This window comes from Ostrinia nubilalis, chromosome 25, assembly GCF_963855985.1.
Source record: "Ostrinia nubilalis chromosome 25, ilOstNubi1.1, whole genome shotgun sequence".
NCBI lineage: Eukaryota > Metazoa > Arthropoda > Insecta > Lepidoptera > Crambidae > Ostrinia > Ostrinia nubilalis.
In genome coordinates, this window is record NC_087112.1 from 6,895,185 (window position 1) to 6,907,369 (window position 12,185).

At 35.0% G+C, this 12,185-nt stretch overlaps 1 protein-coding gene across 5 annotated transcripts in view; it reads left to right on the forward strand.

The window, feature by feature from the left end:
* The window catches only part of LOC135084238 (zinc finger protein GLI4), a 127,404-nt gene that overhangs the window by 30,639 nt on the left and 84,580 nt on the right, over positions 1 to 12,185 (forward strand). For 3 of the 5 annotated variants that reach the window (XM_063978990.1, XM_063978989.1, XM_063978994.1), the window contains exon 2: positions 8,709 to 8,747. The gene's annotated coding sequence lies outside the window, so the exon portion shown is untranslated. Of the gene's footprint in view, positions 1 to 8,708; positions 8,752 to 12,185 lie in introns of all 5 variants that reach the window. The other 2 variants (XM_063978993.1, XM_063978991.1) reach the window with 1 other exon arrangement.

Below are 12,185 nucleotides of genomic sequence, written 5' to 3' on the forward strand. Positions count from 1 at the left end.
TAATAATTATAATGTGTCTTAGTAACGTCTAGACACTATTCTCTTACTTTGTTAGGCTGAAAACAAGTACAGATTAACCTTTAAAATGACTAGAAAGTAAACAAGAACTTTGAGAACTAATCCCCATCACATTCCCACCGTAATAAACATATTCCTATTATCAGATACGAGACAATCGTCACCATCGATCTCTCGATTAGATCTCGCGGCGACATCGCATTGAAACAAAAACGCAGCACCGATTCGGAGTTCAGATATCGATATCTCAGTTCGAATCGATTTATTCACAGTCGAGAACAAGATATCAGTCTCGGGCTTAGATAAGATAGAGTTGTTCTTTGTATGTGTATGTAAAAGTTGCATTAAGACGACTTTATGTAAAGTATAAAGGTAAAACAAGCTCATATAGCTTTCTCGAAAAGTTCATTCTAAAATTGCGTCAGAAGTTTTTGAGATTTTCGGGAAGAATGACGACAACACATCAAAATAAATACTATGGCATTTTATCTAATTGTAAGGGCGTTCCCACAGCACGCATCTATTTTTGTGGTATCCAGTAGTGCCGGAACCCGCAAAACTGGATTTCAATAGTGTGAACATTCATTTCGTCGTTTCAGTCAAATGACGTCCACTGCTGGACAAAGGCCTCCTTTGTTTTCCAGCATCTAGTATGCGCTGCCCGCATCCAGGTTCTTCTTGTGACCTTTACCAGATCGTCGGTCCACCTAGTAGGACGCCGACCCACGCCACGTCTTCCAGCCCGTGGTCGCCACTCGAGAACTTTTCTGCCCCAGCGGCCATCGTCTCTATGAGCTATGTGCCCCGCTTACTGCCACTTGATTTTAGCAATTCTGCGAGTTATGTCGGTCACTTTGGTACTCCTGCGGATCACTCATTTATGTGTTATTTGCTGGACACAACAAACGGGATGTTCGTGTGAACGTTAATATCAAAACACGAACACTACTAAACGGGATCCTACAAAAAACGGGATGTCTCCATGAAAACAAGACGTAATAGACGCCATTTTGAAACAAAAACTTTAAAATTCTGTCGACAAAATAACTTCTACAAGATAATACGTGTAGATCTCAACCAATCCAGCATCATACATGTAATCAATTTGCGATCGATCACGTGTGGTCTTTATCCTGATCGGTGTGGATTTACTTGTTCTTTCTCACCATATTTGCCTTGTGAATAACGGTAGTGATGTGCAGTGTGCATGTCGATATTTTATTTTAAAACTAAATCAAATAATATGTCGACAAACTTAATTTTATTTCTTGGTTGCTTTTGAAGTAACTTTATGAGGCATAAAAGGAAAACGTCAATTTATTGTAACATTATAGGATTACAAAAATAAATAAATAAATAAATACTTATTCTACTAAACATTAAAGTAGCTGAGGCAGTGGTAGTATTTATATTATGTAGGTAATTAATTGATCAAGAGATTTAGAAACTTATTAAGCTTCAACATTATTAGGTTCACTTTTGCTTTTATTAAAGCAAAATGGCTATCAATATTATCTTGAATTAACAACGTAGAATATTCCAGACAGAATCAGCTCCACGAGGTGGTTATACTCATACTCTAATTTATTTGCTCTATAATGTGTGGTCTGTATCGATTGCCGATGCGATGCATCGATATCTCGGGCAATGTTATTATCGCGACGTATTTGCCTGCGCGTGCGCGAGTTTATTTTACCGACAGCTAGAGATGTGATTACATCGATATTCTGAATTAACTCTGCAAACGAGTTCGAAGTTTATATTTAACGTTGAGTTATTACAGTCTTATTAGAATAGCGGATTAAAACGTGATGTTTTTCCAATCGAAAGCAAGATTTAAAGAAAGACAAGTTCTTTTATTAACAACTTTATGAAGACTCTATAAATATAATAAATATTACTGTGTTGGCATCTAAGATCTTTTATAGACTCTACAAAGAACAAATTTGAATACTTATACACGTTCCAAATACAGGACAATGTAACAATTACTTTCGATTCAACATTGGATTTATGAGTTTAGGTACAGGCGACTATTTTGTTACAAAATCGAACTTATTTTATCACTACATAAGATGCTACAGTGATAAGCTTGATAAATGTAAATGGCATTAAATAGCAAAATTATATGTACTACTAATACGTTCTCTACAAAGAAAACTGTCTATAACCACAGGTTAGTAGTTAGAACGATCGCTTCACAAATGAAGTCGTGGCTTCATTCAAATCGCACAATATCCTGAATATTCTAAAGACATTTCCTTGAAAACTTAATGGGAAGTAGGGAATAGGTTAGCAGAATCTATCCCACTAATGCTTCGTCATACTAACTACGTATTACTATCCAATTTTGTTATTGACTCCAACACTACAAGTGTCCCGAGGCGGCTTCTAAGTTACTTATAAATAAGTTCTAAGTGCTAAGGTGCTTAGGGAGTTATAAGAAGTCTGCTGCATGCTTTTGCCTGTATAATCGACGAATAGGAGTGCTGTAAGTACTAAGTACCGGTTGGATTGTAACAACTGAGGTTTATAAGCTGGTTTCAGATGTTATGAGACGCCATAGGCATCTAACATGGGTCAGTCAGAATGATGGTCAAACTTTAACGTAACGTGCAAGAAACAGTATCACACTCGTATTACTAATATCAACATCAATAATGATAACTCAAGTATGGTTATCATTGAGACTCATCTGGGAATCAAACCTAGAACATCTGAGTCGAGAGAATAATCTGTCTAATTAATAGACTGTCAAAGTTTTTATAAGATAAACATTAGTAACTTTTTGTCTTGAATGAGCTTTAAATTTTTCAAGTTTGCGCACAGGTTTATGCATGGTACATAATTTATTTTATTGTCCTTTTTAAGTCATTTTTTACTCACAACATATAAATCTCCTCGCGTTGTATATTAATTACGAATTCAAAATAAAACCTTAATCATTCTTTAGATCAATTGACCCCAATATGAAATCGATTTCGAGGAACGGGTTCGATCGATTCGGGCTCAATAGGGTTGCCAGCTTCGCATTAAATGTTGACATGTGAAATTATAGTATGCAATGTAGTCAGAAAAACTGTTTTAACTGCTACAGACGTATTAAAAAACGTCTTTTATGAACTGACACTCAGAAAAAAAATACAAAATAGCAGCACGGCAGATAATAAAGTATGGCCGTTTCAGAGAGAAGAGCTTAAATGGCTTCGTTGCAGAACATGGATAAAAAATATTTGAAGTATATTAATTGATACATGTAACACTTGAAAAAGAACAAAATTTAAGATGTTCTAGCAGAAATATGAATTTTGAACTTCTATCAGCACATTGTACTTTAATATCTTTTTAGTGACTGACCGAGTGGCAGCCCTAGCCCCACTATATCACTGGTGACACTCGAGAGACTGCGATAAATCTTGCAAGGGTTAATTAAATGCCACACAATGCTTTATAAGTGCTTAAGGACTGGCTGGTGAAGGGCCGGAGATGGAGGCAGCTACAGTGGTGCCTGTAGGTACTGTGTTAAGTACCAGATAGGATGCCAGGAGACTCGAGTGTAAAAGAGCTTTTTAGAAGCTTCTGAGAACAAATGAATTGTGATAAATAAGCTAAGACTAACTAAGACTTCTGTTAAAGCCCAATATATATATGAGTAAAATAATTCACTCCATTTTCATCATTTTCCAGCCCTCAGAGCCCGAGCGGATAATACAGAGAAGATCATCATAGTAATAAATAGCGAATTGACATCATAGTATAAAATAAGACCATCAAGGAGGAATATTTCGAATTAATCTTATTGTATCTATCCTCCCTGTCTTTTATAAACATGATAACCCTCTTATGCGGTCGGATAAAACAAAGCCATTTTTTCTCTGAGTCAGAAACTGAACTTATCCTTGATAATATACCAAACATCAAATGTTTACTTGTGCCTTTACCAGCTGGATCTGATTTCCATCAATTCAGACGATCCCAATTGACACTGACAAAAGTCGAACCAGCTTCACGCCATCATTACAAAACTAACAGTTTTAACGCGTTAATTGAACGGACTCGCGCGTTGCTTTTCCGACAGTTGGCTGCGCGCGCGCACGCTCGCTGATAGTATCCTTAGATCTTAATCGACTGATGTTAGCGACTCTGACGGTGCTGCGAATGATTGAAGATTTAGTTCTTATTTTCTGACCGTTGTTTCATGGGAATAAACTTCATTCATTCGTAATTTAGAGCTTTGTCTTTTCGATTGAGTTTTCATTCACTCATTGCCAGACAGCCGCGAGAGAGTGAAGTGTATGTTGACTATAAGTACTAACAATTCATGTTCATTCAATCAATGTTCCTAAGTACTTTGTCTACCTCTTCCTTTGATATTATAGAAACATTGACTTAACTTGTAATCTTAAGATACGTCAATTAAACTGTATCTAAAAAAACCCGTCTGATTGTGCTCAAATTCAATATATTCAGTATGTGATGGGACATCGATCTCCAAAGTAAAAACTTCCCCATTTATTATCACATCTGATTTTTAATAGAGGCTTTTTTTGACCAGAAAACAGAAGCGACTTAACCCTCTACTGTCTTTACGACAATCAGGCTCAATCCTTGACTTAAGCCATAATCTCAGATATGAGATATGAAAATATTAAACTCTAAGCGAAACCAGTAGCCCGACCAATCAATCAACTCGTCCGTTAAGCTGTGATTAGACCGTTTTATATGTTAATAGCCATTGCAATTAGCCAGGCATCCATCATGAAGTTATTTTCGATTAGTTTCGTTATACCTAACTGCTACCGCTTTTATTGGCGTGGATGAACATTCGGCGGTCAAGTTTAAGGCCATTTTGAATGATCTCCTATTATTATTAAGTTATTTATTACGTCATTACGGTTATTATTTTTTATATTAGTCATTGAGACTTGGAAAAAGTATTTTGATTTTAGTTAGGGACCAAAAATACTCGTTATAATTATGTAGGATGTAACGCATTTGCTGTGAATCTGTACTTCTGTTATAAACATAATGTAGAATTCTTTCTACATTTTACTTTCTAGTAATCTCTAGAACTACTCAACTGATTTTGACAATTCTTTCATCAGTAGAAAGCTACATTATTCCTTAGTAACTTAGGCTAAGTAAAGAGTTTTTCAGAAATTCAACGATTTTCTTTAATTTGATGAAAAACTGTGCAAGTTATGTTTGTTTGCAACAACACAAACAAACATACATAAGAACACAGTCATCTCTCCTCAACATTGAACAAGAAATATGACGCCTTGAGACTTGATTGCGATATTAATTATTGTCGTATACGACAGCGTTTTAATTATTGTCGTAAGCGACAGCGTTAAAAATACACTTCGGAATTAAAGCGACGACTTTATACACTCCTGCGCAGGATATTGATGGGTGCCACAGACTTGCAACAAAATTAATAGTCTTGACTAAAAGTCGGTATGTAAACATTACAATGGAGAGAAAAGAGCTGTGCATCAATTTACTGTCAAACCAAAAAAGCGTCACATCGGTGATGCCAGACCATTTTAAAAAAATTTGTTACCTATGTAGTATGATGTTAAGAAATGGCTACTGTAAATTGCACTTGCTGGCATTTTAGAACTAAGTATTTTTTTAGCCCTATCACATACCTCAGCGATAATAATATCATAAAATAAATCATCTCGCGTCCTTTAATCACCTGCTAAACAAATCTTGTGATTACCCCACAAGTGTGAACTCGCCGTAAGAGCGTTTTACACTCTACGACTTCACCATGACATGTTGGGATAATATTCATAAACCTACATTAAATTGTTTAGCGCAGTTTCTGTATCTTCAGTTTGAAAATTCAAAAGTGCAGAAATATCTATGCTAGTTGTCATACTAAGGGAGATATTTTTTTTGGTAAGCTTGAGACACAATCGAATTTTCCGACAATTTTTCACAAAAGATAGAATATCATACGACATTATGATGCATCATAAACGTATTTACAATATTTCTGGCACACTAATGCCCGTTTTCACCATCAATCCCTAATTTTTAAGTGACCCCTATGACAACAAAAAGCCTGTTATCATGTGTCATCATAGGGTCACTTAAAAATTAGGGATTGATGGTGAAAACGGGCATCAGTCACTTGTTCCTTGACGAAAAAGCGACTAAGGCCTGGTTTTTGAACTGAGATTGGTAGTTTGAGCGTGCTCATCTTCTACTTCTTCGCCTGTGCAACTTCGTTCACCAAATCGTGCCATGTAAATCCCCTCAGGCGGTGCACACACCGGCCGATAATTAAAGAGGCCAGTGGATGATAAATAACGAACTGTCGGTGTTTTTGCCGCAGATGTCATTACCTCGACGGACTCTATCAGTCCGCGCGAGATTAAGGGATGTGTGTAGAGATGGTAACACCGATTGAGACATTAATAAGTTGTAGGAGACGAGGAAAAAAAAATAGCACGACGCGCCAAAATTTGATTTCCACTATTATTTATTTTACTTATTTTATTTTACTATGCTCAATATTAAACGTAGTCACGTTTGTCTATAAGAAGTAGACTGAGATTGAATCGAGTTTTTAGTGTTTTTTCATAATACAGAGTAAACCATTTGACAAACAGTATATTATCATGTGTAATGTGACTGCAGTTCTGAATATACAGGGTTAATTAGGGATAGTTTTATAAAATTGCAATCATGGATTTCTATCAATGCCTTTGAGTTATGACTTTATTCCCAAGTCATTTTTTAATAATGCCTATAAATACATCTTTACAATGTATGCCAAAAATTGAATGAAAAATATTTTAAACATTGTTAAACTTACAAAAGAAAATAAGAATAATAAGAATAATAATAAGAATAAATTTATTACTTAATAAAACTTAGCCTAATAGAAGCATAATACATAAAATGCTGTTTCTTTTTTTTTACTTTCATTCTTATTGTGCATCACTTGTGTGGCTCTAACAACTCTATACAGATCCCGTTCACGACAGCGTAGCGCATGTATAATCGAGAGGGTCGACTTGATGAGAGTGCGTGAGAGCTTTTTTGCTGTGCGCGCGCACCCGCCCGAAAAACAAATAATTGGCTGGAAAAAATGTCGCCCAATTGCTTGTTAATTTTTAGACGTTACTTTTTAGATTGCTCGGCTTTCTCTGGTGGTGATGAGTCAAATACAGGTTGTAGGTTCGAATCCTGATAGAGGCATATGTTAGTGTTATGAGCATCATAAGCACGTTATGCTTAACACTATGGCATTTTATGTAGTTATAATAGGGCGATTTTTCAATAAAAAATCATGGTTTGTTTAACTGTTGACTATACATAATTGACGTTATTGCTGGTAAAATGTAATAATTTATTTATTATATCGAGAAAACTAAAATGTCTTTTTTAACTTACAAAGAAATAAAAAATATTAATCAGAGCTTAAAAAAAAAATAAGTATAATATTGGATAGATCTTTTACACAATTTTACTTTTGAGCTGCATGAAACCACAAAGCTATGTTTTGGCTACTGTCTTTCATCATAAGCTTTACATATTTAAGTCCATACGCTAATTTGACAAAACCTTCAAATCCAGATGCAATCCAATGACGCAATCCGAAGATAAATATCATAGCAATCAACGCGTGGCGTAAAAACTGTAAATTACATCGCAGGAGCGCAATAAACAACACCTCGACAATCGGACACGGCTCAAATATATTAAAAAACACTATTTATGGTGCGAGGCCTCCATACTCTCACTACACGAAGTGGGACGCCACAGAGTTGCGACGCGCGACTGTTACGTCATTGTCACTTACAGGCTTTTGCCCGCGTGAAATTGTATGTCACAAAAAAATGTAGCGCGAGTCCCTGTTTCAAAAACCGGGATAAATAAATATCCTCTTTCCTTTTCCGGGACTCCGACTATATCTATACCAAATTTCATCAAAATCGGTTCAGTGGTTTAGGCGTGAATGTGTAACAGACGGACAGATACAGTTACTTTCGCATTTATTATTATTAGTAGGGATTCTGTTTTACACATGAGAATGAACAACTATATTTTCTTAACGCCACCACTTTAGTAATTAGTCTCTTGATGACTATCGACATGTGAAATGCAGCTAGTTTATTCATATCTTAACAACCAGCTACAATCTAGTTAATTAATTATAATAATAAGCCACGAAGCTGTATCGCAGATTTAAAAAGGAAGTCTTAACTAAAGTAATTAGTTACTTACTAAACTTCATTTATTATTTATTTATTTTATTTGTTATTTTCACTTAACGGAAAAGACAAGTCAAATTGGTAAAAAAGGATGGTAAAAAGTAGGGTTACCAAATTATGTAACTTCATTTTAATTGGTAATTTTGTCACCAGATTTTTTTGAATATACTTAGGCTAGAATACAGATTTAAGTAACATACTAAATTGAGTGTGCTTGTAATACCTACTTTCATTTGTTTTCTATAATATTCCAGAATAATTCTATGCTGAACAGGTGTTCTACTAAACTAAATTTGTCTTCAGTCGCATTTCCGTGGCGACACATTCAAGTCCCATTGCTTTATTACACCAGCTGAAAACCCATTTTGTATATTTCGAAATTGTGACCAGAGACATTTTTTGCGCTAATTTTTAGTTTGCAAACTGAAATTATAAATACATTATTTTTATTTGCAGATGATGGAGTTGTCACAGGCTCATTAGGACGGAAGAAGGGTGAGTAAGTTTGTTTGTCTACACTTATACACTAATATTATAAATAGGAAATATCCTTGGACATTTTACACTGCAAAATTAAGCAAAGCTTGTACTATGGGTACTAGATATCGGATACAAACTTACTTAAATACTTTTTTTTATAAATACACGCACAGATAGAAATCACACAGATTTAATTTTACTATTCACACACCAACAATTAACATTTCACCCCACAAATACTATGTCAGCGTTTGCATGTAAGCAATCAATATTTAAACCTACTACTCCTCACCTATATGTATCAGATAATCTACAAACCATACAAATTAACCATAATTAAAATAAGTGAATTTAGCGTGAAACATAAATTCACCATGTGCCTCAGGGGCTACAGAAAACTACCTACTATTAACCTTTACTGCAATAAATGTCTCCAGCGGTTCAGATGTAGTCGTAAATAGAAACATTTTTCTCACCGTTTAACACAAAACATAATGATTGGGTGGATTAAGCTTGTCACTAGGGCTGCCACTTAGAAAACACGTGAGGATACGTAAAAACGGTTGAAGCATACTCAACTTTTAGTTTCTGGATATTAATGATAACTTGTTTTAACCGACTTCAACAAAAGGAGCAGGTTCCCAATTCAGTTGGTATTTTTCTTTAGACTAATAAGTATTGAGAAACAAATAGTTTTCCTTCATTATGCAAGTTTTGAAAATTTGAAAATAAAAAAAGAAGCTTTAACCTGATATCACCTGATAGTAAGAGTTTGGCGTGACGCGTGACTTCATCAAAGGCCTGATAAAGCTTCTAGAGTAGCTTTACACCATTATTTTGATTCCTTTCTGGCCAATTTATTAAAGGCTAGAATAACTTTAAATCGCTTAGAAGAGATTACAGATTGAAGTGAAAAAACACTAGCATACAGACCATTTTACTTGTACTGAAATATTCAGTTTAATTTTCTTTGCTTTTTATAAAGATTTTTTGGGCTTTTTTTGTTAATTTTAATATAAAATTTGATAACCCTATGCCCTATACCCACCAGTAACGCATTAAGGCGCTTCGTCACCGGCAATTTATTAAGGGCAACCGCAATTAACAAAACATAGCACCTGCCCGGACTATTATTTATATAAACGTAAACCAAATACTTTGCTGATGGGATTTTGTTAATATCAAAATATATCATCTGAGATTAAGGATCTTGAGTGAAGCTAGCCTCCACCTTCGGCCTGATCACTTTCCATCAGGTGAGATGCAGGCCAAGAGCTTCTCCGTTGTATAACAACGACTTCTTCCTCTATCAACTTCTGGAACTTAGTACGCTTCGAGGTCGAATAGCATGTCAGCCACAATTATGAATTTCATATGTATTCTTACTGTGATTGCCACAACGCGTACAAAAACTCATAAAAAATATCATTTTATTTTTGCAAGTAGGATTTTAAAAAGCTGGTTTGGGACAATAAATAGGCCAGTGCTGAGAAAAGCGTCGTGAGCGTTTTCATTAGAGCCATAACACGAATTTTGCTAGGTGGATGTAGGATTGTAGGTACTCGTATTACTGTGACCACAAGGCGTTGTGAGCTATTTTTTTGCTCAATGAGCGTTATCGGTCTTTGCGCGTAACATGTTTATCACCCCTTCCAGTGTATATTTTGTGCTAAAAAATTACCTGTCATTCTTCAAAGTTATTTTTTTTTTCATTCATTACACTGGCCTACAGCCATTTTGGTGCCGGGGATTTAAGACCTGATTTTAAGTATGTCTTGCATGGCAATATCAAAAATGTAATCAGTTTTTCTCTATCAGCTCTAGTTCCCGAGATAACTAAAAAACAATTTTCACAATAAATATGTATTTTTATTAGCATTAAACATCAAGAAATTGTCTTTTGAGTGATTTTTTCGAATGAAACTTACTTGGGCAATCTCGCATGATTCTCAACAGTAGTCGGTCATCATATGAGCGTCCCATCTTCCTTGGTAACTATTTTCCATTGTTTTTATGTCTTGGTGAAAACGTTTTCCTTGTTCTTCGCTTAGTTCTCCTAAATTTTGTTGGAATTGATCTAGTTTACTGTTAAAATAGTGTAATTTTATACCTATATAACAGCCTAAATCTTTGAATTGAACCAGCACATCCTATACTAATTCTACATAGTTGTCAGCCTTATGCTTTCCCAGGAAATTTTGTACAACTGCTACAAAAGATTTCCACGCAAACCATTCCGCAGCGTTCATAGAAATCTTAAATTTAGTGGAGTCTTTTATTAATACAGTTATTTGAAATCCATCAAATATACCTGCTTTTAGTTTTTCAGTACTTAAACTTGGAAATTTCTGTTAAATTAACTGGAAATATTTGCCATTTTCTCCATATCATAGGCACTCCAAGCTTCAAAAACTTACGTTTGCCTTTCTAGTATCTTCGCAGATGTTCAACGCACATTATACATACAATTTGAGGCACCTAAACCTTACCTTTGTATTTAATTTCTATACCGAAGTAAGCAAAATACAAAAAATTCGCCATGTTTTTGATAGTTTCACGCTGATATTTCAGTAGTATTCACCACAAACTTATCAAAATTAATCAGGATCGTTAACACAACATCTAGACGTACTATCCATAGCTAAATAGTAACATAAAGTTTATCGATGTTATTGTAATAATGACTATTTGCGAACAAGACGGGAAAAAAAACTAAAATGAGGGTAGTCGACAAACTAGAGCTGATGAGTTGAAATGAAGTATGTCAATATATTGTAGATTACCCATATTATCGATCGTATATACAAAAAGAGCTGCACCAAAAAAACATTTTTTTTTTGCAGGCCTGTGTTATCATTTTACAAAGGAAGTTCTTAAACATATTACAATTAAATGCATTGGCATAAACCACTGAGGTTTGTTTGCAATGCTTGATGCGGTCAGTCTATTTAATTGAAATTGGTTAATTTCGCTTTTCGTATTATATTGTAGGTAGTATAACGCCGTTAACGGCTACTGAGCTTTGGCAGCACAAATTACTTATCTGCAAGTGTTTTACAAGTAGATATTATATCCTAATTATAAAAGTTAATAATATTAAAATGTTTATAAAAGTAATTATTGGCATAAGTAGCTTGTAACGTACACATTACATGGCAATTTGCACTTTTAACGCAAATAATCTGTCTTATTTATAGAGAAATAGATGGTAACATTTTATTTATAACTAGCTTTCCGCCCGCGGCTTCGCCCGCGTGGAATTTTGTCTGTCACAGAAAAACTTTATCGCGCGCGTCTCTGTTTCAAAAACCGGGATAAAAACTATCCTATGTTCTTTCCCGGGACTCAAACTATCTCTATGCCAAATTTCATCAAAATCGGTTGCGAGGTTTAAGCGGGAAAGCGTAACAGACAGACAGACAGACAGACAGACAGAGTTACTTTCGCATTTAT